At 35.5% G+C, this 23,255-nt stretch overlaps 2 protein-coding genes across 3 annotated transcripts in view; one reads left to right on the plus strand and one right to left on the minus strand.

Moving 5' to 3' along the window:
• CHRM5 (cholinergic receptor muscarinic 5) overlaps nucleotides 1–6,087 on the minus strand; it is a 48,054-nt gene extending 41,967 nt beyond the window's left edge. The window contains exon 1 of the mRNA NM_001364658.2: nucleotides 5,485–6,087. The gene's annotated coding sequence lies outside the window, so the exon portion shown is untranslated. The remainder of the gene's footprint in view (nucleotides 1–5,484) is intronic.
• AVEN (apoptosis and caspase activation inhibitor) overlaps nucleotides 1–23,255 on the plus strand; it is an 84,890-nt gene that overhangs the window by 35,672 nt on the left and 25,963 nt on the right. The gene's annotated exons all lie outside the window — the stretch shown is intronic.

The raw sequence follows: 23,255 nt of genomic DNA on the forward strand, positions 1-23,255 counted from the left end.
GAGAAACAAGTTGAATTCCATGTAAAGCTTATTGCATCAATACTGTTTAACATGGCTGTATATTAATCTGTTTTTTTTAATGTCCCATGACTTAAGGAATATTGAAAAATCTTTCCTGAATACTGAAATATCTTTCCTGAATACTGAAAAAAATGCTATCAAATGGAATGAGTTAGGTAAGTGTAGGCCCATGTGCTTGACATCAGTCTTGAGGGGGGAAAAGGAAAAGAATGGAAAAGCTGATGCAGGATCTAACTAAAATTCAAAGTGTGGAAACAGGCCTTGCTAGACCTAAAAGTTGATCAATGACACAGTATTCTCACAAAACTCCCAGAAGTAGTTGCTGCAGGTTCTGAGCTGTTATGAGCATGTGTTTGCATCTGCTGGAATAAACTTTCCTCCTGTGCAGATACTTTTGGACCTAACAGGCCTCTTTACAAAGCCCTTTGTATCTGCTGTGAAGGTGTATAAGCCCTCCTACTTCTGTTGAGTCCCGATTCATATCAATAGAGGGCTGAAAATCTTTTTCCTGTGTGTCCTCCCTTGTGACTATAAACTGTTTTAGCCTGACCTCACTCTGCAAAATAGACTGTGTGTTTATTCTGCAATAAAAAGGTAGAAATATAACTAATATTGGTCAGTTTTACGTTGTGGAAGATGTCTCTTTACACCTGGTTGAATTCTTTCAGCTAATTACAAGTTTGATTGACAAATATACTGTGTAATTACTGTATATATTTTACTCTATATTTCAGGACAAGCTAATGTAATAATTGGTAAGAAATTATTGGATTAAGAATATGACAGTTCACTGATCTTGAAAATCACAAGTGGGAATAATGAATGGCAGTATTTCTGTTGGAGACCTGAAGGGTTTAGTAAGAGTCCTACTGTAGTTCAGAGTTTCCATTCACTGTCAAAACATTATTGAGAAAATCACTAATGAGCATAATGGTAAGTGATAAATAAGAAAAGTACATTCAGACCCAGCTTCCAAGTTTCGCAGTATACCACACCCATTCAGAGAGCTTAGCCAGTGACCTCTTTCTTAAAGGAGTGAGTTTAGAAAGTTTTGTGTATTTTTAACAATCCAGCACAAATTTCTAGTAAGGTGAGTAAGGTGTTGTGATAAAACAGGATAACCCAATTCCCTTTACAGATGTCAGTAATTGTTAGGATTCTTTTTGCTCACACGCATGGTTTCCATAAGACTGCATCCAGGGCACTTTTTGAAGTGTTTAAAATGCTGGCAGTGCTAAAATATGCACTTAATACAGTTCTGTGGGGATTTTTTTTAGGGTTGAAAAAATCTCTTGCATTATTAAACTTAATGTAAGGATAGTTAACGTACTCCTCATGAAAAGCCTGAAATGTGACAATAAGTATATTCAAGTAGAAGGAACAGTCAAGATTCTGATAGATTCCTGATTCAAAAGAAACAATTAGAAGCTGAAGTGATAGAAATTCAAATTGAAATACAGAAAGGATAATTCAGCGGTAGCAGTGAATCCTGAAATAGATTTAAAAAAAGTCTTTTAATTATATGAGAACAAAATAAATTTGAATTAACACAATTTTCCAATGAAAACAGATGCTTAATGTAAATGTGTATAGGTTTATAGATTTAGATTTAATTGTAGAAAGCTCTTGGGAGCTGTTGAAATAGATGATTATAACACTAACTGTTCTGGGGCATGCACAGATAGGAGGTCCTTATTCTGATGCTTAGTTTCCCAAGCTAGAAAGAAGATTTTTTCATGCCTTAAAAACAAGTGATTTTTGGTCTAAATCAAAATTATCTTAAAAGATTTTTGCTGTTTAGGATTTTCATGTAAACATCCTTGTTAATGTAGTTTTATTTAGTAAAACTGGTTGCATAGATATGAGTAAAAGTCAAAAATTGTAGGCTTCTAAACTGTTATTAAATGCCACATGAGGGGAGATTACTTGTATAACTCCTCTTATTTCCTTTTATTTACCCAATCAAACTGAGTATTTTGCAGCTCCATGAAGTATGTTTTCTTGGGCTTTTGCCCAAGAAAACTTTTGTTCTCTTAGAGACTTTCTGGAAGCCATAATCTTTAACAATTAGGGCAAATGGTGTGTAGATTTTTTTTTTTTTCAAAGAAAAAATACATTCATTCAGATTACTGGCTGGTACTATCTACATGTCCTGAAGTGCTTCAGTGCCCTTTTTCTCATTACAGTAAGTCTGTGCTGTGGTGGGAAGGATGTAGTCAAGGGGCTTGAGGGAGATTCAGATGGCCATAATAAATTTTGTATAGAGATACAGTTCAAGGTAAAATAGGCTTTTTGCACCAGAGTTTTCATTGTAGAAGCAGAAGTTGTGGATTTTGCCTCTTGCTTTCTGTTAGGTTGTATGAGTTGTATTTTTAACAAAAGGATGGAAATGGAAGACTATCTTGTGTTTTCCCTGCTTTCTGTACTTGAGTAGACACAGAAGTGGATACAGAAGATATTCCAATTTAGGAATATTTCTGCCTGTAAGTCTGTGCTGCTGCGCACTGAAGTCTTTTAAATCAAGAAGGAGCGGTTTGGACTTTTGGTTTGTGTATCGTTCTCATAATTTTTCTAAGGCTCGTTAAACCTTGCAACATCACTTCAATGTTCATTACCTATTGAATTAGTTGGGATGGGGGTACAATATGCATGTGTCACGTGTGCTGTTTTACTGAGCAGAAATACAGTTTTCAGGCAAATTACTGTAGTTATTTTTTGACATGGTTTACCCATTGCACATGGATGAGAAACTTAATACAGAGAGGAAATGAAAAGATTTTTGTTGTCAGATGTTCAGTGATCCTTGAACAAGTGATTACAATGAAAATGAAAAATATCAAATTGGTGCTTTCAGATTAGGTACTTTTATAGAGTTATACATTTTGGAAAAAAATATATTTTCTGGTTGCATGGCAATTTAGGTTTTGGAACTTGGCAATGAACTGTTCATTTATGCTCAGGTAATACATTTGAATTCTTGTCTTTTTTGAAGCTGTGTGAGAGGAATAATACACTGAAAACGAAAGTAGCATTTGTCATAAATTAGAAATTATTGATAAATGCGTCCAAAAAGAATTGAAGATCTTTAATGCCTTTTCTTTTAGAAATATTACATGGTTGTGTACAGACTTCTAAAGCTTTCCATTTGCTCTTTGAAAACCTTTCTCACATATTTTCCTATCAGAGACCTTAAGAAATCTTAGCTGCAACTCTGTTCAAGGGTTTCTAAAACACTACATCTTGAATAAGCCTTTTGAGAGCTTTACTGAATAATGACCTATTTTTTCTTAAATAAGCATGTTGGCTAGCTGTTAGTAAACATGATAAAAAATGCCTTTTTCAAAAGAGGAGGCTAAAAGCCACATGCAGCATCCAGCTTTTCCACTGTGAAAGCAATAACTGGAGAATCAAAACCTGAGTTATGTTATTGCTCTCTTTTACTGCCAACCCTGAACCAGGTTCAATAGGCACAAAGCCATCTTCTGAAATCAACTGATAAAAACTGTATTGCACCTTCTGCTTGTTATAAGTGCTATAAGGTTTGTCAGCTCAAGTTCTGGAAGTCCTGAATTGATGTCATTGAAACCCAGAGCGGATGCTGCTTTGTTATGTGCTGTAAAGAACCTGCTTCTTAGCTGCTGGCTTTTTTTCATTTTATCTCTGGTAAGAGACTTGTTGTATAGGTGCAGTGAGGAGGCAGGGAGAGCTCTTGCTGGATTGTTCTAGTATGTGAAGCAAGGTACAGCAAAAAAAAAAAAAAATTGGTTTGGGAGATGTTAGGATTCTATTCAGCTGTTGTGAAAGGAGCAGTTAATAGTGCTTATAAAAGTAAAGGGCTGAAACTGAAGACACCTATAGGTGCTGGAACTTGTCAGCAGTAAAATGGAAATAAGTTTGGAATAGTGGGAACTTCTCTGCTTGTTGTTAGCAGATGTGGGCTTGAATGTTTAGAGGGTATGAAACTTTTTTTTCTCTTCCCTATCATGGCAGTCAGTTGTGGGATCTCGGAGAAGAAATTTGAGGTGTGTGAACTATTCTAAAGTAATATGCATGAGATGACCCTCTGCTGCAAAGATTATTTGATATACCTTTCCTGGTAGGAACATCAGCATTTTGAGAGAACACTGTTGGCTTATGAATTGAGAAAAAGTTCTGTATAGTATCAAGTTCTGGTTTTCAGACTTGAGGTGCTCTATCATGGCATGCACAGTTATATGCCACAGCGCTTGGTAAAATTTACTTCTGCATAACTGGAGGGTTCAAAAGAGTTGGCAGTGAATGGTGAATTAGTCTGTCTTTTAGCAAGCCACAGGCAAGGCAGAGACTGCTTTAATAAGTTAGAAAAATGTAAAAAGAGAAAAAAACAGGAAAAGGATTGGTGGTTACTTTAAGTAAAGATATACTAAATAGCAAATGGGAAGTTGTGTAGAGAGAAGTAGAGGAGAGGCATTTTCAACAATGCTGGAAATAGAAATGTTGCATCTTAGTCTGCTAAGCTGGTAAAAGACAGTATGAGTGAAGATGTAGGTTTTTAAAGCTGATAAATACAGAATTGACCAATGTGATCGTAAAGTGGTGCATTAAACAGTACGAAGCTATTTATGCTTTTTCACTTCTAGAGAGTGGACTTTTTCTGTGCGTGTGTGAGCACTGACATCTTTCTCCATGGCTATTAAGTGTAGCCTTTTGACTAGCAGATGCTGTATTTATTTTTCAAGCTCTGCTAGGTGTTAGGATCCCACCCTAAACTGTTTTGCAATTTTTTTCTCCATGTACAATTAATATCTACGTGGATTATGTAGTGGATGCTCCAAATGAGTGAAACAACTGAAGTGAGGTGACCTGAACCTTTCTTTTTGTAGTTTTACTATAGCACTAGTGTCCAGTCTTCATACTGAAACTATGCATGCACTACCTTGAAGTGCATTAATGTGGTGCTGCTTCCTTATTGTGCTGTCATTTGCCTTTAATAAATTAATCAACACTTATAGCTTTATTTAATACAAACGGTGATTTATTATCCTATAATAAAATATAACCTTTTACATATTACTGCTGTGATGCAAAATGTTGTTTGCTTTGCCAGATTAAATAGATAATGAAGTACAGTAACTGCTTTTTGCTAATATTAACATAAATATTTCTTTTTATTATTTTTTTTTCCTCAAACAGCCATTAATATATGTATTAAGAATATTTTGAAGGATTTAAATCTTAGGAACTATTTCACTCTAGCACAAATCAGGGGAAAATGCATTTAATATTTTTCCTTTAAATAACCATAATAGTAAAAGACAACTATTATTTGAGCAGCACAGGAAATGTAAGAGCATGAAATATTTGTCATGAAAGGATTTAAACTTCAGTATCAGTCTAAATTTAAATCCAGTGAGTTATTGCACTTATGTTGAAGTATATATTCATGTAATCAACAATTTAAGCAGCATGTGAAATGAAACTTACCTAGGCGATATAGTTGACTGAAGCTTTATCTATGCTCTGTCTCAGAATATACTGAGGCTCACTCAGCAGATAGGAAGCTTTCTTCAATTTGAAATGCATTATGCACTCTCGTCTTGTGATTTCTTTTTCCACAGCGTCTTGTTCACTGCTGCTTCATCTTGTGGTGTTGGTCGTTTCCAATTTATTTCCAGGTATCTCCAATATTTGATATCTTCCATATTCAGTATTTTTGTTTATTCTGCCTTAATCCGGCAACAGAAAATAACCTGTGAACTTTGCATCTTTTAAACCCCCTTTTTTGTCCCCCCCTCAAACAAAAAGGAAAAAAGGAATAGAGGCAAATGCACTGACTTCAGCTAACTCGAGTGTTCAGTACCCATTAAAAATTCATTTAAAGATTTAGCATCCAGTAAATTCCGTCTGTTTTCTGTCGATGATTCCAACACTGAAAAGTTGGAATGCACGCTTCGGTAGCCTCCACGTTTTATATTTTTGTAGGCAAAACGTAGGATCAGTAGACTTCGTCTTAACTTTTAACCCATGCAGTGTTATTCTGTGAAGGATGATGAAGGTCTGCCTCTCTCAGCTCCTTATGCTTCTGTCAGACACAGATGTGAAATGCTGCTTTAGAACAGAGGGAGAAAATCCCGAAGGGTGTAGTGTTTTGTCATCTCTCAGGACAGTGAGCACGCATGGCATCAATGAGTAGCAAGATATAAGCTATTCAAACCAGTCACTGAGAATTGACAGGATGATGCTTTCATGCATAATAGACCCATTAATTATTTCTTCTGATGGACAGCAGTGTCTACAAGAAGAAAAAAACAGCAGATAATAATACTAGGTTTGATAGGTACTTTGTGTTTGAACAGCTTTTCATCAAGAAATTAATCTAGGAAAAAAATGTAGATTTTTTGGGGTCTAATTGGGTAAAATGGACTAGAATGTTTTTGATATGTTAGATATCGTACATGAGGGTAAAAACTGCATTCCGGTTAAGGTTGATTCATAGCTAGCTGTTATGGAGCTTATTTTTTATAAAGGTTTTTTGTTTGTTTGTTTTTAAAAATGCGATTTGTACTTTGCTTCATGTAGCTATGGAACCTGATTATAGTTCTGTGATTTTTCATTTATAAATTGCATATGGATTAAGCCTACACGTTCCCAGGAGTTTTATTGTTGTCTCCTCCTTGTTCCTGAAGCCTTAATTCTTTAAAGGCATTTTTAAAGGTCTGTTTGTGGAAAAAGATGTTCAAATTCATTGCACGATTTGTATTAAAAAATGGCCTTCTGTCTTATAAAACCACTTCCGTTTAGTTGAGAAATTTAAATTATCTGATTTAATGTTAATTAACCATATTCTTGAGACTAATGTATCGGAAATTACACATATTTTGAAAAACTCACTTTATTATAGTGTAAGCCCTTCATAAATCTGTCCTAAAAGAGTATGGGTAAAATTTTATTTACTTTACTGACATTAGGGGCAATGTATGCTGACTGTGGGGAAGTAATGCAACATTCGGAACTTCTCCAAGTTATCTTCATCTTCCTTGTAATGAAACAATGCAAAACGTCTGGATATAGGGGTTTTTTTGGTTTGATAATCTCAGTCATGACAAAGTCCGAGCCTACTAGCACATGATGGCTGTAACTTTAAATCTAAGTTGTCAATCTTGTCCCTTTTGATCAGGAGTTAAGTTGCCAAGGATACAATGAGTACATGATGTAAAGTCCATGCTGAAAGCAAGGAATGAGGCATGTTCATTTTCTGAAATAAAATTAACACTTTCTGTCTCATGGTTAAGCATATGGTGCATGTCTGGAGTTGACAGCCTAACCTGAACTGAATGTGTCCAAAATTTATTAGGATATTTTGTTAAGATGCTGATTGCTATGAAACTCTTCCAGATAATTGGAATATGACAAGGCACAATCTTTGTGCAGCAATAAAATAACTTTATGCAGTTGGTATTCTTAGTCTTTCAGGAGACAAAGGCAGTCATTGCAGTCAGCTTGCCTCCTTTTTGTAAATTCCAGTGCAGAGTACTCAAGCATCTACTCTGTAATTATCCCATAAAGTAGTCTTGAAGTGCAAAGTAATTGAGCTTTCCTTGTAGACACACCTGTGGACATATGTACTTTATGTATGAAACCTCTATTTTTATTTTTCCCCTCTTAGAAGAAACTAAGTCACCTGGAGATGAGGGTAAATTGGATAAAAGCAGCCTGTTAAAAAGTTTAGGAGGTGGCAGTGATTCTAGTAGCTGGGTATAAGGCCTGAGTCTAAGACCAAGGAGATGTTTAGTGTTAAGAATTCAAACTCCCAGGAACAAGCTGGTGAAAATTTTCAACCTTGAATGTAGCACAAAAAAGAGAAATTGTGTTTTCAGCTTGGTACTCTGAAAATCTTTTCTCTTTGGTCAAGTTACAACAGGAATAAGCTGTATGTAAGCTACGTATCTAAAGGAATAACATGTCCAGTGGAGAGTGTTGAATCTCAAGTGGCAAAAATGTCGAGCGTGTACAACTGTAAACTCCTTAGTGTCTGTATTCTTTCTTGTGACTGGTTGTATAGTAACTGACAATATGCACTGTAATACATGCATAATTCTTGCAGAATTTGGTTATCTTGCACTCACAGAATGGCAGGATGAAGGATTCTGCAAAGGAAAATAAGGTCAGTTAAGACATCAGTTCTCATTCCTTAAGGATAGGAATAAGGAATCATAGGGGACTGTGTGCTTCACTTCACCTGGTTGACAGCCGTTCAGTTTTCTACATTAAGTTCTCATTACAAAAAAGTGAATGTTACTATGTAGTAGACGAGTTCTATACTTCTTGAACAGACAGTTGTTTCAGTTATCTTTTGTTTTTTTTTTTTCAGTGGTGTTAACCTGAAACATTTGTGAATGTACTCGAATAGCCAGAAGCCTCAAAATTACTACTAGGTAGCTTTGAATAGCAACGTATTGAAGCAATGCACCTGAAAATCAAACATAAAATGAATAATATTTGTTTTGAGAGTATTGCTTTATAGGTGTTGCATAGAATTGAGCAAAGAAGTAATATTTAAAAAAAAAATGTTCTCAGTTTTAAATGTGTGTGAAAGCTTGCTGAAATTTCATGGCAACCTCAAGGAGCTTTGTAATTTTATAGCATCAAAGGTGATAGGTTTTAAACAGTATGGAGCTGTGCGCTATGGTCTGCACTCGTCTTCCACTTAGGATTAATATGGATGGATTCTTCAAGTCTAAAAGTCCGTATTTCCCCCTGCATAGAAGTGATTTGTTAAATATATCAGGAAAAACCTTTTTCTAGTAAAACTGAATGATCAGTAAATGCATAACTCAGTGCAGTGATTCTAAAAATTATTCTATGTCAAACAGTTAATGTTAGTACTGCAAATAAATCTGAAAAATATTAGAAGAATGCATACTGTTAGGGAATGCTTCTAAACATTTTCCTTTTTTGAGAATTATGTATTTATTATTTACCTGACAAAAAGCTATGTAAATAAAAATCCCATTCTAACCCTTTTTGCTGAATGTTATCATTCAGCATTCATAGGTCTGTATGATTACCTGTTTCACACAAGTTGATAACTGCAGTGGTCACTTTTCAGAGAAAAGAGGTGTATTTACCAGAATTCAAAAACTACTGAAGAACTTATCTTCTGAAGAAAATGTCTTCATTATTGATACTTCCTTGTTGCCTGCAAGCAGTTGTTGCTTCTGTGAACAAAATTATTTTCCTTCCTTTTCAGCATTTTTTTTTGTCTTTTGTGTGCATGGGGGGTGAAGTGGACAGGTAGGGTTTTGTTTTGTTGTGACTTCATATCAGTAATTGTTTATTATGGCAGATTACCTAATTCCCTTTCACCAGTAGATTATGTGATCTTTTTTTCCCACTTAATTAATTTCATCTGTAGAACTGCAAAACATTCAGTGATAGACTACGTTGTATATTTCCAAAAATAAGTAAACAAACAAGAAATGTTTATGTAAGTGAAAACAGTCTTCAAAAATTAAAATTTTTGTAATAAACTACATGATTAACATTAAGTAATTTTTAAGTGAAAGTTAAAAATATGAAAACCTGAATCTTAAAATTTTTTTGAGTTCAAGGTGGATATCTGATTGCTCCCAGTGAAAATAGGAACTTGTACTTTCTTTAAAAAATGGAGCACAACTCTTGCCACATCAGGCATCTGAGGGCTTTGTTTTCTAGTGTTAAGTTTGGGTAGTCAAAGTTAGATTTGAGATTGGGTGGCTTTAAGATTAAATCCTTGTAGAAGAGAGGCAAATAATTTCTCCACTTATATAATGGAAGTACTGTTATATATATGTCAGAAATGTATAATAATGAGGATTGTTACACTATTTTTAGGTCATGATTTTATTGCTACAACATTTTGTTGGAAACTTGGTTCAGTGAAGTTTTGCTAGGATAATTCTTGCAATTAAAATATAAAATGATTTTTTGAGACAGGTGATTAAAGTGCAGATTTTAGTTAACATGTTTTATAAATTATACTTAATGCATTATGAAAATGAGTGCCTTGTTATGTTTTTTCATTATTTAAGTATTAGAATCACTCAAGTTTTCTGCTTTTGTCTCATTACAGAACTAGTAAGAATAAGTGATTTAAAAAAAAAATACATGGCCCTTTATTCAAACACATTTTTATTAATGGATAATTATTTGTGAACATGTATGGTATAATCGCATTTCATTCTTTTAACTCCACTGTCGAGGAGTGAACATGTTTGCATAACTGTGTTTTTGTTAACTTATAGCTGGTGAATATGTGCTAAGCAGATGCTGTCTAGGTATCTTGTAACTCCATCTGTTTCCTTAGGCTATTCATATGCGTGTGCACCAGGTGGAATATGAACTTGGATTTCATTTGTCTTAAATTTTACACTGACCTGGAACATCCCCTACACTGCCCTCAACACACATACACCTGTATTAAGGCAAGTTTTGCAGGTGAATTGCTTATTGTGAAGGTAGAAATGGTAATATTGTGAACACAAATTTTAGAAGAGTTTTCTGGGGGTGGTATCAAGGATTAAGTATTGCTTGTGCTCACTCTGTCTTGCCCAACTCGATCCTTCTAGTTGCCATAACAACTTCATAATAGCAGAGCATTTGCTGCTGTACTTAACTTTGTGTCAGCACTTCCATTATAAGCTACTGTTTTCAGGAATTTGTAATTAATCCACTGGCATAAAAATAATATGCAGTAAGTCTATGTAATTGATTTTAATGCATACAACAAAGTTATTGCAAAGCTGCTTTTGTTTGATCTCTGATGCCATGCATAAAATATGAAAAAAACCTCTCAAAACAATATTCTTTTTCCAAAGAGAAGCAGCAAAATATTTTTAGTCTAAAAGTAATTTTGACTGGTTCCCATCTGCCAGAGGTATGAGAATCAACATGTTCTACTCTACCACAATGCTCTGTCATGCCTGTATCCAGCTAGACCCATCTGTTCCTGTTAGTTAAATGGTTAGTGAGAACAAGGTGCTTTTCTGGGATGTATGGAAAGTATAACCTCTTTAGTAAGAGAATTTCATATCTCACTAAGAAATAATTTTGACATTTGAATACTTTCATAATCAATTACATTACCAGATTGGTCTAGCATGATTTTCCCTTGTTTAAATGAATCCATGTTGACTACTCCTGATAACCTTCAGGTGAGGCTGAGTGGCCTGTAATTTCCTGAGTCCTTCTTCCTGTCCTTTTTGAAGACTGGAGTGATTTTGTCTTTCCTCCAGTCTTCAGGCATCTCTCCTGTTTACCATGTCCTTTCATAGATTAGATAGAGAATGGTTCCACAGTCATTTATGGCAACTCCCTCGGCACTCATGGATGCATCCTGTCAGGGCCCATGGATTTATGTTTGCAGACATGATTTCTAACCAGACCCTCCTTGACCAAGGCGAAGTCTTCTTTTCTCCAGACTCTCTGTCTTTTCTTTTCTCCAGACTCTCTGTCATACCTCCGTGGTCTAGGACTCCTGAGGGACAGTCTCTTCAGTAAAGAATGAAGCAAAGAATGTGTTCAGTAATTCTACTTTGTCACTGTCTTCTGTTACCAGGGCATCCACCTCATTCAGGCTCCCATTTTGCCTATTCTTCCTTTTGCTATTGATATACTTAAATAAGCCCTTCCTGTTGTCTTTGACATCCCTTACCAGACTTAAGTCCTGGACTTAAGTCCTGGCCTTTCTTGTTGCAACCCTGCATGCCCTACAGCTTTCCTATATTCTTCCCCAGTGACTAGACACTTTTTCCACGTTCTGTAGACTTTCTTCTTCCATTTGAGTTTTTGCATGGTTTCCTTGCTCATCTGTGTATGTTTCCTGCCACCTTTGCCTGATTTCTTACTCTTAAGGTGCGCTGATCTTTAGCTTGGAGGAAGTGGTGCCTGACTGTTAACCAACTCTCTTGGAGAACTTTACTTTCCAATGCTCTATCCCATGGGATACTTCCAGTAGGTACTTGAAGAGGTTGAAGTTGGCACTCCTGCAGTCCAGAGTTGCAATCCTACTTATTGTGCTGTTTCTTCCATGCAGGTTGCTGATCTGTACTTTCTCATGGTTGCTGCAGCCATGGCTGCCCCCAACCTTTACATCCTCAACTAGTATTTTTTGGTAAGAACATGGTCCAACAGAACATCTCTCCTCGTTATCTCCTCAGCCACATGTATCAGAAAGTTTATCATCAGTGCTCTGCAGGAATCTCCTGGAGTCTGTATGCCTGGCTATGTTGCTTTTCCAGAAAATATAAGGGTGATTAAAGCCCCAGACAAGAACTCGTGCCTCTGATCATGAGGGTACTTTCAGCAACCTGGAGAAGACCTCATCAATTTCCTTCCTCTGATCAAGGCAGCCTGACAGTAAACACCCACAGTGGTGTCACCTGTGTTAGCCTGCCCTGTAATTCTCATTCATAAGCTCTTCTTTTGTTCGTCATTCATCTGCAGGTGGACCTTGATTCATTTCAGTTGCTCTCTCTCAGAAAGATCAACCCCACCACCTTGCTTTGCAGCCTTGTCTTTTCTAAAACGTACATAGCTATCCATGACAGTGATCCAGTCATGGGGACTGTCGCACCATGTGTCTGTGATTGCAATGAGATCATGGCCCTGTGACCACAAACAGATATCTGATTCTTCCTGTTATTCCCCATGCTTCTTTCGTTTGTATACAGGCACTTCAGAGAAGAAATGGGAGTAGAAGATGCAGTTGTGTCTGTAGGGGTACAAGAGAGTCTCCTGTAGCTATATATACCCTTGAGAGATGGCTGGCCTTGTCTCTCATGTCATGGGAGGCAGCTAAGGAATATTTTTCACTGGTTTATTCCCCAGTCAATTGTGGTGGTGTGAGCATTGCTGTTTTGGAACCCTTGTTCAGTTCATCTATGCAACTTCTTGACTGTAGTAACAACTAATTGCAGACTTTTGGACATTTGTTCATATCATTTAAATTAAGTGATGTTTTAAAAGCTTCCTTGGTAGTGTGCAGCTTTAAAAGAGATACTCGTTTGATTTGGCTTTAATACTCTGTACTAAGTGTAAGCTATTCATTTCAAAAGCCAGTTTATTTGGCTTTATTTTTAAAGGAAAATCTTGTTAAAACCTTGGGTATTTTAAAATTATTTTAAACGTACTATTTAAAAAAGTATTTAAAGTATATACAGTACTGAAGGAAGAGTGTGTATACTTCACAGCTGAAAAGTAGAAATAGCTTTTTAAAAGCCTTTTTGTGTCTTTGACAGTCTTTCCATTTGGTTGTAGTTAAGTGTTTAGTCTGTGTCCAGCCTCTGTTTTTGCTTAACTTCTTTATGTATTTTTCCTTTCCCTCCCCAAAGTCTAATTAATTTTTACCCATTTTCTATCATATTTTTGAGATCAGATTCTTCAAGTTTGTTTTGTGGTATTTTGCTTCCATCTTACTATTAGATTTTACAGGTGAAATTTTCTTATGTTGTCAGAAAAGTCCTGAACCACTGAATAAAGAAATTATGTTGTAAAAAGCCAAAACACAGTGGTAGTTGCAAATTATGTGTCTTTGTCTAGGTTTCATAGAAGCCCATGTTTGTTCTCCTATCGTCTTCAGTTTTTCCTTTCATCCTTTGCCTCCCTTCCCACCCCCCAGTTTATGGAGCTTTGAATTCCAGCAGAGGAGTTCTACCTGGAGGTCTTATTTTAAACCTCAGCAGTTTATTCAACTTAGTTGTTTTCCAGGTTCTGTACTCTGTTATGATTTTCATTTTAAAGTACTTGTATATATATTTCTATATACATAATATATATAAATATTTTATATATATATATACTCACACACATACACACAGGGCTTTTCACAATTTTCACAAATTCTTACAGTCCAGACCCTGTAAGAATTTGTGAAAACATTTCCATCCTTTGCAGATTGCAAAGCTGTTGGAAGTGATAGTTTTATTTCTGCTGTTTCCTTCTAAGAAAATATCAGAGTAGAATCCATACTTAATATTAACTTGGTAGTTTTCTTCGTGGTTCACTTCAGATAAGAGAGAATATAGAAAGGAATAATTTTGTTTGCAGGCTGGTGGTAAACATATCTATATTTATTTTGAAATTAATTATGAAACTTTGCGGTGCTATTAAACTTGCTTTGTTAAATAGGATTGCTAGAAATTCTCTGTAGCAAAAGCCTCTCTTTTCTGTTAGGTGAGAAATACAGTAAAAGATGAGACTTAATGTCAACTGCATTCTGTAACAGGAGTATGGACCTGATGAACTAATGAAGATGTTAGGATGTGTTGTTCCAAAAGCTCTAAAAAATTATTTGCAAAGGTATTTCCTGTTTTGATCTTCAATGTATTAAAGAACAGACACTGAAAGAATTGTATAATTATGAAGGGGAGAATTAAATGGAACTATAGAAATCAGCATTTCTTTAAAAAGCCCTGTTTTGCAAAAAGATGTAAAAGCAGTTATCCATAAATGCCCAGATACAGCTTGTTTCCAGAAAGAATTCAGATATAGATCTTTTCTCACTTGATGTCTTATATATTTTGAAATCAGTTCCCTTTTTCTAAAATTGTTATACAGCTGCAAAATTACTGAGATTAAGAGTATATCTTGGCTATTCACTAATGGAAAATTTTATGGGTTTACTGTATGTAATTGTATGACTGAACTGGTACTGTTTGTCCTTCAGTTGAGCTTAGGTTAAAATTTTGTTAAGCTTTAACCTTATCTGAAAGATTGTTAGTTTCCTGTATTTTTTTATTGGGTAAAGAATGTTCCCTAAGGACCATATATGTTATTCTGACCCGGCAGGTATTAGTGCATGACCTGGCAGGTAGTAGTGCATGCATGAAAAACAGGTGTCTCAGGTGGATTTACAGTAGTGTTGTATAGTCCCCATTCTCTGTCTTGGGAAACAACAATTCATATAGCTATTTATATTCTGAAAATGCATAGAGCTATCTTCCAAGGGATTCTGAAAAGGTTCACCAGTGTGAAGAACTTGAAATGATTTTGTGAAGTCTGCCAGGGAAGGTAGGAAAAAAAAGTCTTCAAGAACCTGTTTGTTTCCTGCTGTTTGTCTGCCTTCAAATCTGCATTGTATGGGAAAATATATCAGCTTGTCGTATGTTCAGACCGTGTACAGGCTTTTCTAAAAACTCTTCTTACATGTTTGGATATTTCTAAGTGGAGTCAAGAACTAAAAAACAAAACTTGTGTCTAATAACTAGGAGAGAAAAATAGGGAATAGTGCCGTGGCAAAGTTTAAAATCTAACTCATTATGCAGTGGATTTATAAGTATTCAAAAAATGTTGGAATTTTCTTTCTTTTGCTAATTTCATGTGTTACTATCCAATTTATAAAGTAACCTTATGTGTTTTATGCATTTTAATCCTGTAATTTTGTTGGTGTATAAACATATACTAGAACCCTTGCAAGAAAGCAGGATGAAGTAACAAGGCCAGTTTCATAATGCAGTTAAAAAACGGTTCTAACAATAACTCAGGAAAGTCTAAATGACGGAGGAAACCAGTACTGCTCTGATTTGGTGTCAATGGCTTAAGGGCTGGTCCGGCCCAGTTCCGTGACTAGTGGGGTGGAGGGATTTCGCAAAATCCGTGCCTCCAGGAAGGGAAACAGGGGACCCCAAAATAATTAAAAACAGTGGCAATGATCTGAGGAGAAACAAACAAATTTACTAAATATAGTATCGGAATGTAAGATAACACACTATAATACAATATAAATCAACAGTAATTGAGAGGAAGATTGTCCGAGAGCCAAAGGCCTTACACTAATACTGAAGCCTTGTGTGCAGTCGGGAGCAGCAGTAGTGAGCTGATCTGACAGGGAACACGGCAAGATGAGAAGAGGGGCAAGTCAGATGACCTGCGCCCTTATATCTGTTCCCTTGAGCAGGAATGATAACAGTACTCGAAAAGGCTCTTGGGGAACGTAGTTCTTCTTCTCTTCCAGACGGGTACCCGGAACTAAAGCATTTACTCTTTAACTCCCAGTACACTGCATGATGTTGTGATGTGGAATACTGATAACTAAAAATCATAAAACCATGACATTTGGAAAGGGAATAACAATGTCTAAGGGTACCACTGAAAGTGCATTTTGAGGGACCAATAAGTAGAAAAGAAGAGAAGCCTTTGTATGTTTCTTCATCATGTTACATAATGACTTCTTGCAGTTTTATATGGATGAAGGAGTGTTCTTTGTAGATAACTTAGCTCTTTTCAGTCAACACTTGAGTATTTGATTAATTAATCCTGGCAGTTGAGCTTTTTCATTTTTGCATACTTATTAAGAGTCTTCTCTTCCTCTATACATTAAAGAAAAAATCTTGCAACTTTCTTGAATGCATGTTTAGTGGCCAGTGCTCCTTTCTACCTCTAGGCTGAAGATGTAGAGTAGAAAAGACACAGTAAGTTTTCATTACCGAGTTATTCAAATGGTACCTAAGTGTAACTCTCTTGCATTTCTTTTTGACTGATTAATTATGAAAATATTAGACTTTTTTATTATGCTTTTCTGGGTGACTCAATGTGTAAATGCATATGTCAATTGAATTCTGAATATCATGCTCTATGCTTTTTATCTAAAGTGTATTTTTAAGGAATCTTCGTGTTTTTGTTCAGTTACTCAAGTCTCTGAGGGGAGGGAGCACAGGATTCATTTTTCTGTTTTCCATCACGTGTTCTCCAGCTAGGAGAACCTGCATGCTGACAGCAAAAGGCTGCTGTCTCAGTGCCTTTCTGTGAGCCCATGTACGAGGTGCACTCGGGTGGAAAATGACAGATTTGCTGACCAGAGAAGCATGGGCATTGAGTACTAAGTGATAGGCAACAGGGCTGTGCACAAGCACAGAGAAAGCCTCAGCTCTCCCAGCTGCATGACCTGTAGCACAGAGACACGCATCTTTGTGAACTAATACAGGTCTGTTTCTGCATTATCACTGAACTGGATCGCTCCTCCCTGTTGTTTTTTCTGGTGTGTGCACCTTCTAATGCATGCACCATTGCCTAATGCATTTCATTGTAGCACACTTCAGAGAATTGCTTTTGGGAAATCCCGTTTTGTTGGCTGCCACTTCAAAATAGAGCCAAATACTAAAATTAAATACTTGCACATAAATACAAATATTCAGTTAAAGTATTATTTGAATTTTCTGAATTCTGCTGAGAACCCCATCTGGCATGTATGAGGTGGTGTGTGCATTATTTTACTCTGTTGTTACTCTAATGAATTTGTAAGATTTACGCCCTCCCAGTGCCTTAAAAGTATCTACTTCACTCAGTAATTTAATAGGCTTTATCAATCAGTTAGATATTGAGAATATGTTGTGGATCAGATTAAATGGTCAAAAGATATTTGGCTGCTTTTATTTTTTTAATCACAGTAACAAAACTCACCAAAAATAACTATATTGTTGCTGACATTATTTTCTGCCTAGGAGAAGTGCTGTTTGTTTAACTAATTAGGAATGACATTTACCTCCAACAGCCTAAGAGCTGCTGCTGTCTGTACAAACACCTTGGTGAACAATCTCAGCTTTGAAGCTAGTCCAAATGAGGATGTCTGAGTATGAAATAGTCCATTACAAAGCCCATTTTTTTCTGATTAGGCAACCAGCTTCTGAGAGTGAGAGATGCTGAATATTCTGTTGGTATAACAATGTACAGCTGTATGATTGTATTTAAAAATCTTTTATTTTGTCTTAAAAAAAAAAAAAGAAAGTTGAAGATACTGATTTAAGTCATATGATTTCAAATGTCTGCTTCATATCACTTCAGTCCTCTATGTGCGCCGGGCAGGTAGAACAACTTCAATGTTTATTGTAAAAATTTGAAATAATCCTTAGGACATGTCTTTAAAAATGTTATCTCAAGCTTCAATTCAAGAAGAAAAGAAAGCATCACGGCAATTTGGAAATCCTTTATTGGATGTTCTTGGAGTAAGAAAGCACCTTCTTTAGTGAGAGCGGTGTTCAAAAAATGATACTTGAGTAATCAAGCATAGAAGGCTTGTTTCAGGTAAGCCTCCATTAATTCTATGCTCTTGACAGTGACTTTGAAGAAATGAGTTGCGATCTGAAATGTGTTTGTTTTTTTTAAGTGTTGCAATTTATATTTGAATTTATATTAGAACTGTGACCTTGTAGTGGATGTGAGATGTGCTTCTTCACTGAATATGGATATGTGATGATGCTCTTAATGGAACGTGAAGAAGAAATGCCTTAAAAGCTCAGAAGATGCTAGAATGTTTTTGAAAATTGATAATTCTTCTTCTTGAAGCAGTGCCTTATTTTTTTTTAAACCAGCTAAGACTTCATTCAAGCTTTGTTTTATGTAGGTCAGTAAGAAGAGCTGTAGACAGAAAGAGGGTTCAGGGAGACTGTTGCTGGGAATTTTGTATTTGATTGTTGCCCAGATAATGTTGTTTTCTTTTTTTCTTCTTTTCATATTATGTTCTTAAATAGAATAGAAATAGTGATGTTATAAATTTTTTTTTAAAAAAATTGTAGGGTCAATAAGTATACAGATGTTAGGCTGGAAAGATTATTGTGTTAGAGAGGGATAATCAGAGATAAATGGAAAGCTTACCAATGTCCCGTGTCCTTACCCTCTTCTTCACCTGCTTGGTGAAAAAGACTCCAAGAGGAGCAATCTCCAGAGATAGATCCTTCTCCTGTGGCAGTCAGCCCTTAAATGGGGTCTAGGAGAGGTGGAGCCAGGCTCCACCACTTCCAGTCATACAGATGAATTGCCTTCACCTGTGCTCCTGTGGCTGACTCAGTACTTGCCTCAGGTGGTCAATCAGAGGTTCAGAGGCCGTTATTCAACAGTTCCCATACAAAAATCGTAGTTTTTTTTTTCTTAAATAATACAAAAATAGACAAACATTTCTTCTGTAAGTATGACAGATTCAATTCTTTTCTAGTGTAACTGGTTGCATTTTAACAGCAGTAGTGCCCATCTGCTTCTCAGGATTTTTTGGCAACTTCAGTGCATTGTAAGTTTTAGATGCTTCAGATGATATTGCAAGTTGTATAATTTAGATTTACTGAAAACTGTATTGGAACATACTGTTCTAACATACTGTTAGTAGGTATGATATGTATTGATAAGTTTTTTTATTTTTAAGGTTGGCTCTGAGTTTTCTCAACAGTTATGATTAAATAATAAATCTCTCCCTTGTAATCTTTGGCATTCAACACAGAAGATTGGGCTATTCTAAAATTCATATATAAAATTGTAAAATATTCTTCTAGGAGGACTGTGACTTGAAAAATGGTATGTTTTAAGTTATTGTCCTGATAGATGTATTTTGTAATTCTCTCAGTCATGGTGAAATATCATATGATAGAAAACTTTTGGCATCGTTATTTTGGGTTTCTGGTTCTGGCAGTACTGATCTGTAATGTTTTGGTGGGAAAGCCAGGACAGGTGTGAAGGTTAGGGAAAACACTATGAGAAAAAGGATTTATTTTTTTCTTTAAACAAACTACTGAAATTTGAAAGTCTGAAATTGAACTGCTAAAAAGAGCTTACTCAGTAGCATGTAAATTATGTGAAATGGTTAATAGAAGGAAAATCTTCAGAAATAGCTCCGGTTATGGTTTGTTAATTGCTAATGAAACATTGTGGAACTCTGGACAAATGTGAGCAGAATAATTTACTATTTTCCTGGAATTTCTCCCTTTCGCAAAGAAAATGATAAAAAATACTTTTTTCATTTATGAGCCAAAAGAAATATTATGCGTAAGAATTCTGACTATATGAGGGCTGTTTCAAAGTGGAGATAGAAGAGAGGAGGTGATCCCGGTGTTATCAAGGAGCAGGGCAAGCTTCTGCTGTGGAAAAATAGTAGGCTGACAGCATGCAAAGACTCTAACACAAGAGTAACTAAAAATACCTTTCTTTTGTAATTAACTTTTTGCTACTAGTTGTGCTATAGGTTTGTAAAGAAATATTTGCAAAGAAAATAAGGAAAATAAGGGAAGTCCTGCTGCAGTGAGGGAAGGTTTTCAACAGGTGAAAGCATGAAGGTGTTGAAGCTTTGACTTTTGTTTTTTTCTCAGTCTGCACTCACTGTATCTGACTGGATAACTAATGTAGTTGATAGCAATTGGAAGTATGTAGAAGGGAGACCTTTTAGATCTTCATGGTGTAGACCTGAAGTGATGTAACAAGTTGCAGTGGGACAGGTTGTAAGTTAGTTAGGAATATATATTTTTTTCATACGTGAGGACAATGAAGCATTTTGAATAAACTCTCCAATGTAATATCTGTCAATGAAGATCTTTAATAACAAATTAGAAAAACATTTTCCAGGAATGTATAGAAATAGGTGAACATCCTGTGAAGAAAAAGCTCTAGATGGTCAGAGAAAACCTTTTCAAGTCCTGTGATGTCGCAATAGTCTAAACAGGAACATTAAAAAAAAATTAAAAGATTAGTAGCTATTTTGGGCTATTGTTGCATAAAATAGATTAGTTTATATGAATGAAGCATACATACCATAAGCTGTAGAAATGAAAACATAGGAAAATATATGAACATATGTATCACCATTTCTGCGTTCCATTTCAATCTGTGTCTGCTAAAGGGAGGAAGCAGTGAAGTTCATTTCTCACACAAGGCTCGTTTAGCAGAACTGTTTCATGTTTCTCTCGGTAATATTATTTCTGTCTTTGCTTATTGTTATATTGTTCTTTCTTATTGTATACAACGTTCTTCTATTTCACTGATGGTTGACAGAAGAAATGGTTGATGCCACTGGCAGTCCTAGGAATTACCACCTGTTCTTCTTTGCTGTTTCTCTTCATACTCTGCCTTTTGAAAATTTATTTCAGAATCAGATTGGCTATATTGTCATCTTATTAAATCTTCTTCGAGTTTATAACCAGTAATGATTTGAATTGTACATGTGATTATAATAAAGAGTACAAGTATCATGGAGATCAAATAAAATTAAATTATATACTGGGATTCTAGATGACTGTGTAGTTACAGTATTTTTTAGTTTTGATTACTAAACAATAAATATTTTTAATTAGAGATCCTTATTAGAAATTAGGAGCAATCCTTTGTGTCATTTGTGTCTTTGTATGTGATAAACTGTAGATTATTTAGCACCATCATTTGTATCAGAAATTATACATGCTATGTAGGAGGGATACTTCAGCATGGTGTTTGTCTTTGGTAGAAGTTTGCCTGCATAGACTTCACTGCTCTCGAACCCACCTGTCTCCTCTATGTATGCGTTGTGGTGTGTTTGGCATCTGACGCACAGTGAGGCGCTAGCTCCTGCATGATCCCTATCCATGGTTGTGTTTAGGTAAATATGAGACAACAACATGAAAGTAATGAAAATGTAAAGAATGTATTTAACATCCCTGTTCCCTACTCTGCTCCCCAAATGAGTAGTTCAAGTTAATATGATATTTTTCTTTCAAGTCTGGAGAATCCTTTAGAAGAAAGAGTGATAGTCATTGCTTCTGCTGTATTCATGGTCTCAGAAACACATCTGTAAGAATCTGTCTGAAAACCTTCCTGTTTGCTATTTTATGTTCAAAACAGCCCAAGAAATTAATTAGAAAAAATGTAATTACTGCTTTTGGGCATTTAATAAACTTCTGCAACTTATACTAAATCTTCAAAGAACTTGGTTTGTAAAACCAAAGATGAAACATGTAGCTCTGTAAGTATGCAATGTACGTGAATAATCATCTCAGCATGAATAATCTTGCTAAACATGTATATTATACTGTTTATGTTTAATATTAAATGTAATTTTACTCAAGTATTTTGTTGATGGTACAAAAGTGAATGAATAGTTTATATCCAGTACTTATGCAGAATCTTATTAAAAGACAAAACCAAAGTAGTATGTGTAGGAAATACTAAGTTCAGAGTGCAATCTATATTTGTGCATCCATTCGTAAAGAATTACTACTTTTATGTTCAAGGTGAAAATGTGGAATTAAGATAGCCTTTGTGCTTTGAGGAGATTAATCCAAATAAAAACAGAGAGTATCAGTCTGCAGTAAAGCAAAATGGAGAGGAAGAAAAAAGTGAAATGATTGCTTTGTGAGCCTCCCTTCATACAAATGGTATCTATAGCTGTGTATAAATGAGACTGTTAAGATTGTAAATATGTTTTTTCCCTCTGACATGTTTCCTGCTGGTTGCTTGGTTACCAGCACTTTGCCATGCATGCATGCATGATACTAGCTTCTTTTTCTGTCTTCACACTTGTTCTTTACCAAGAATGCAAGATAAAAATTAGACTTTTTATTTCTCTACCGTCACCTATTAAGGGTTAAATGGATTATTGTCCTAGAATGTTTTTAATTATACATAATTTGTCATAATGTGTCATATTCATTTGGTTGTCTAGGATGTTCTGCTATGTATGAGTGAGTCTTTCAGCTTAAAAATAAATAAATTGGAGGAAACCTTATAGAGAGGAGAAAATACATTGGGAATAGTGAAAACTTAAAACTAAAAGATAATGTTAAATTTGCAATTTTTTTCCTCACACTTGTACAGCTTAAAGATAATTTTGTTCTTTCCAATTTCAATATTTTATAGTGTTATACTTTCAGTATAGTTGCTTTTCTGTCTGTAGATTCCATTTGACTTATGTACAAAAAGACCTCTTGCATATCGTTTTGATTTTTGCAGTTATGGATGAAGGTACATCCTTAAATTTTTCTCCATAGTTTAAATTCTTTTCTTTCCTTTAAAATGTGTGTGCATGTGTTGATTTATTTTCAAACCTCCACAACAACCAGAAAAGATATAATTTCCTCCCCCCATGTTGTCGTCATCCTTCTCCCTATACGCTTTTTTTTTCCTGTGTCTTTTTTGTGGCAGTAGTTAAACGAACAAAGGAAAGCAGTGCTATTCACTGGTATGTGAACTTTTTGTTCATGTTTCTTACTTCCCTCCTTATTTGAAAAGATAATTCCATGTTCAGTAGAATCCATTCAAGATGGCTAGACATGACATTACTTTCCTAGTTGAGAATTTTCATTTGTGTGATGGGTTGCACCCACAAGGCATGCGTTCTCCATGTGTCAGAGCCCTCAAGAGCTGTGTTGAGAACTACATTGTGATTTTGTGCTTTCGAGAATTCTGCCCTTCATACATATTTAACTATATTGCTTGTAGCTGTCCTTATACACCCTGTACCCCCCTCTTTAATTTCATCTGTAGCTATTCTT

The sequence above is a fragment of the Gallus gallus genome, chromosome 5 (genome assembly GCF_016699485.2).
Source record: "Gallus gallus isolate bGalGal1 chromosome 5, bGalGal1.mat.broiler.GRCg7b, whole genome shotgun sequence".
Classification (NCBI taxonomy): domain Eukaryota; kingdom Metazoa; phylum Chordata; class Aves; order Galliformes; family Phasianidae; genus Gallus; species Gallus gallus.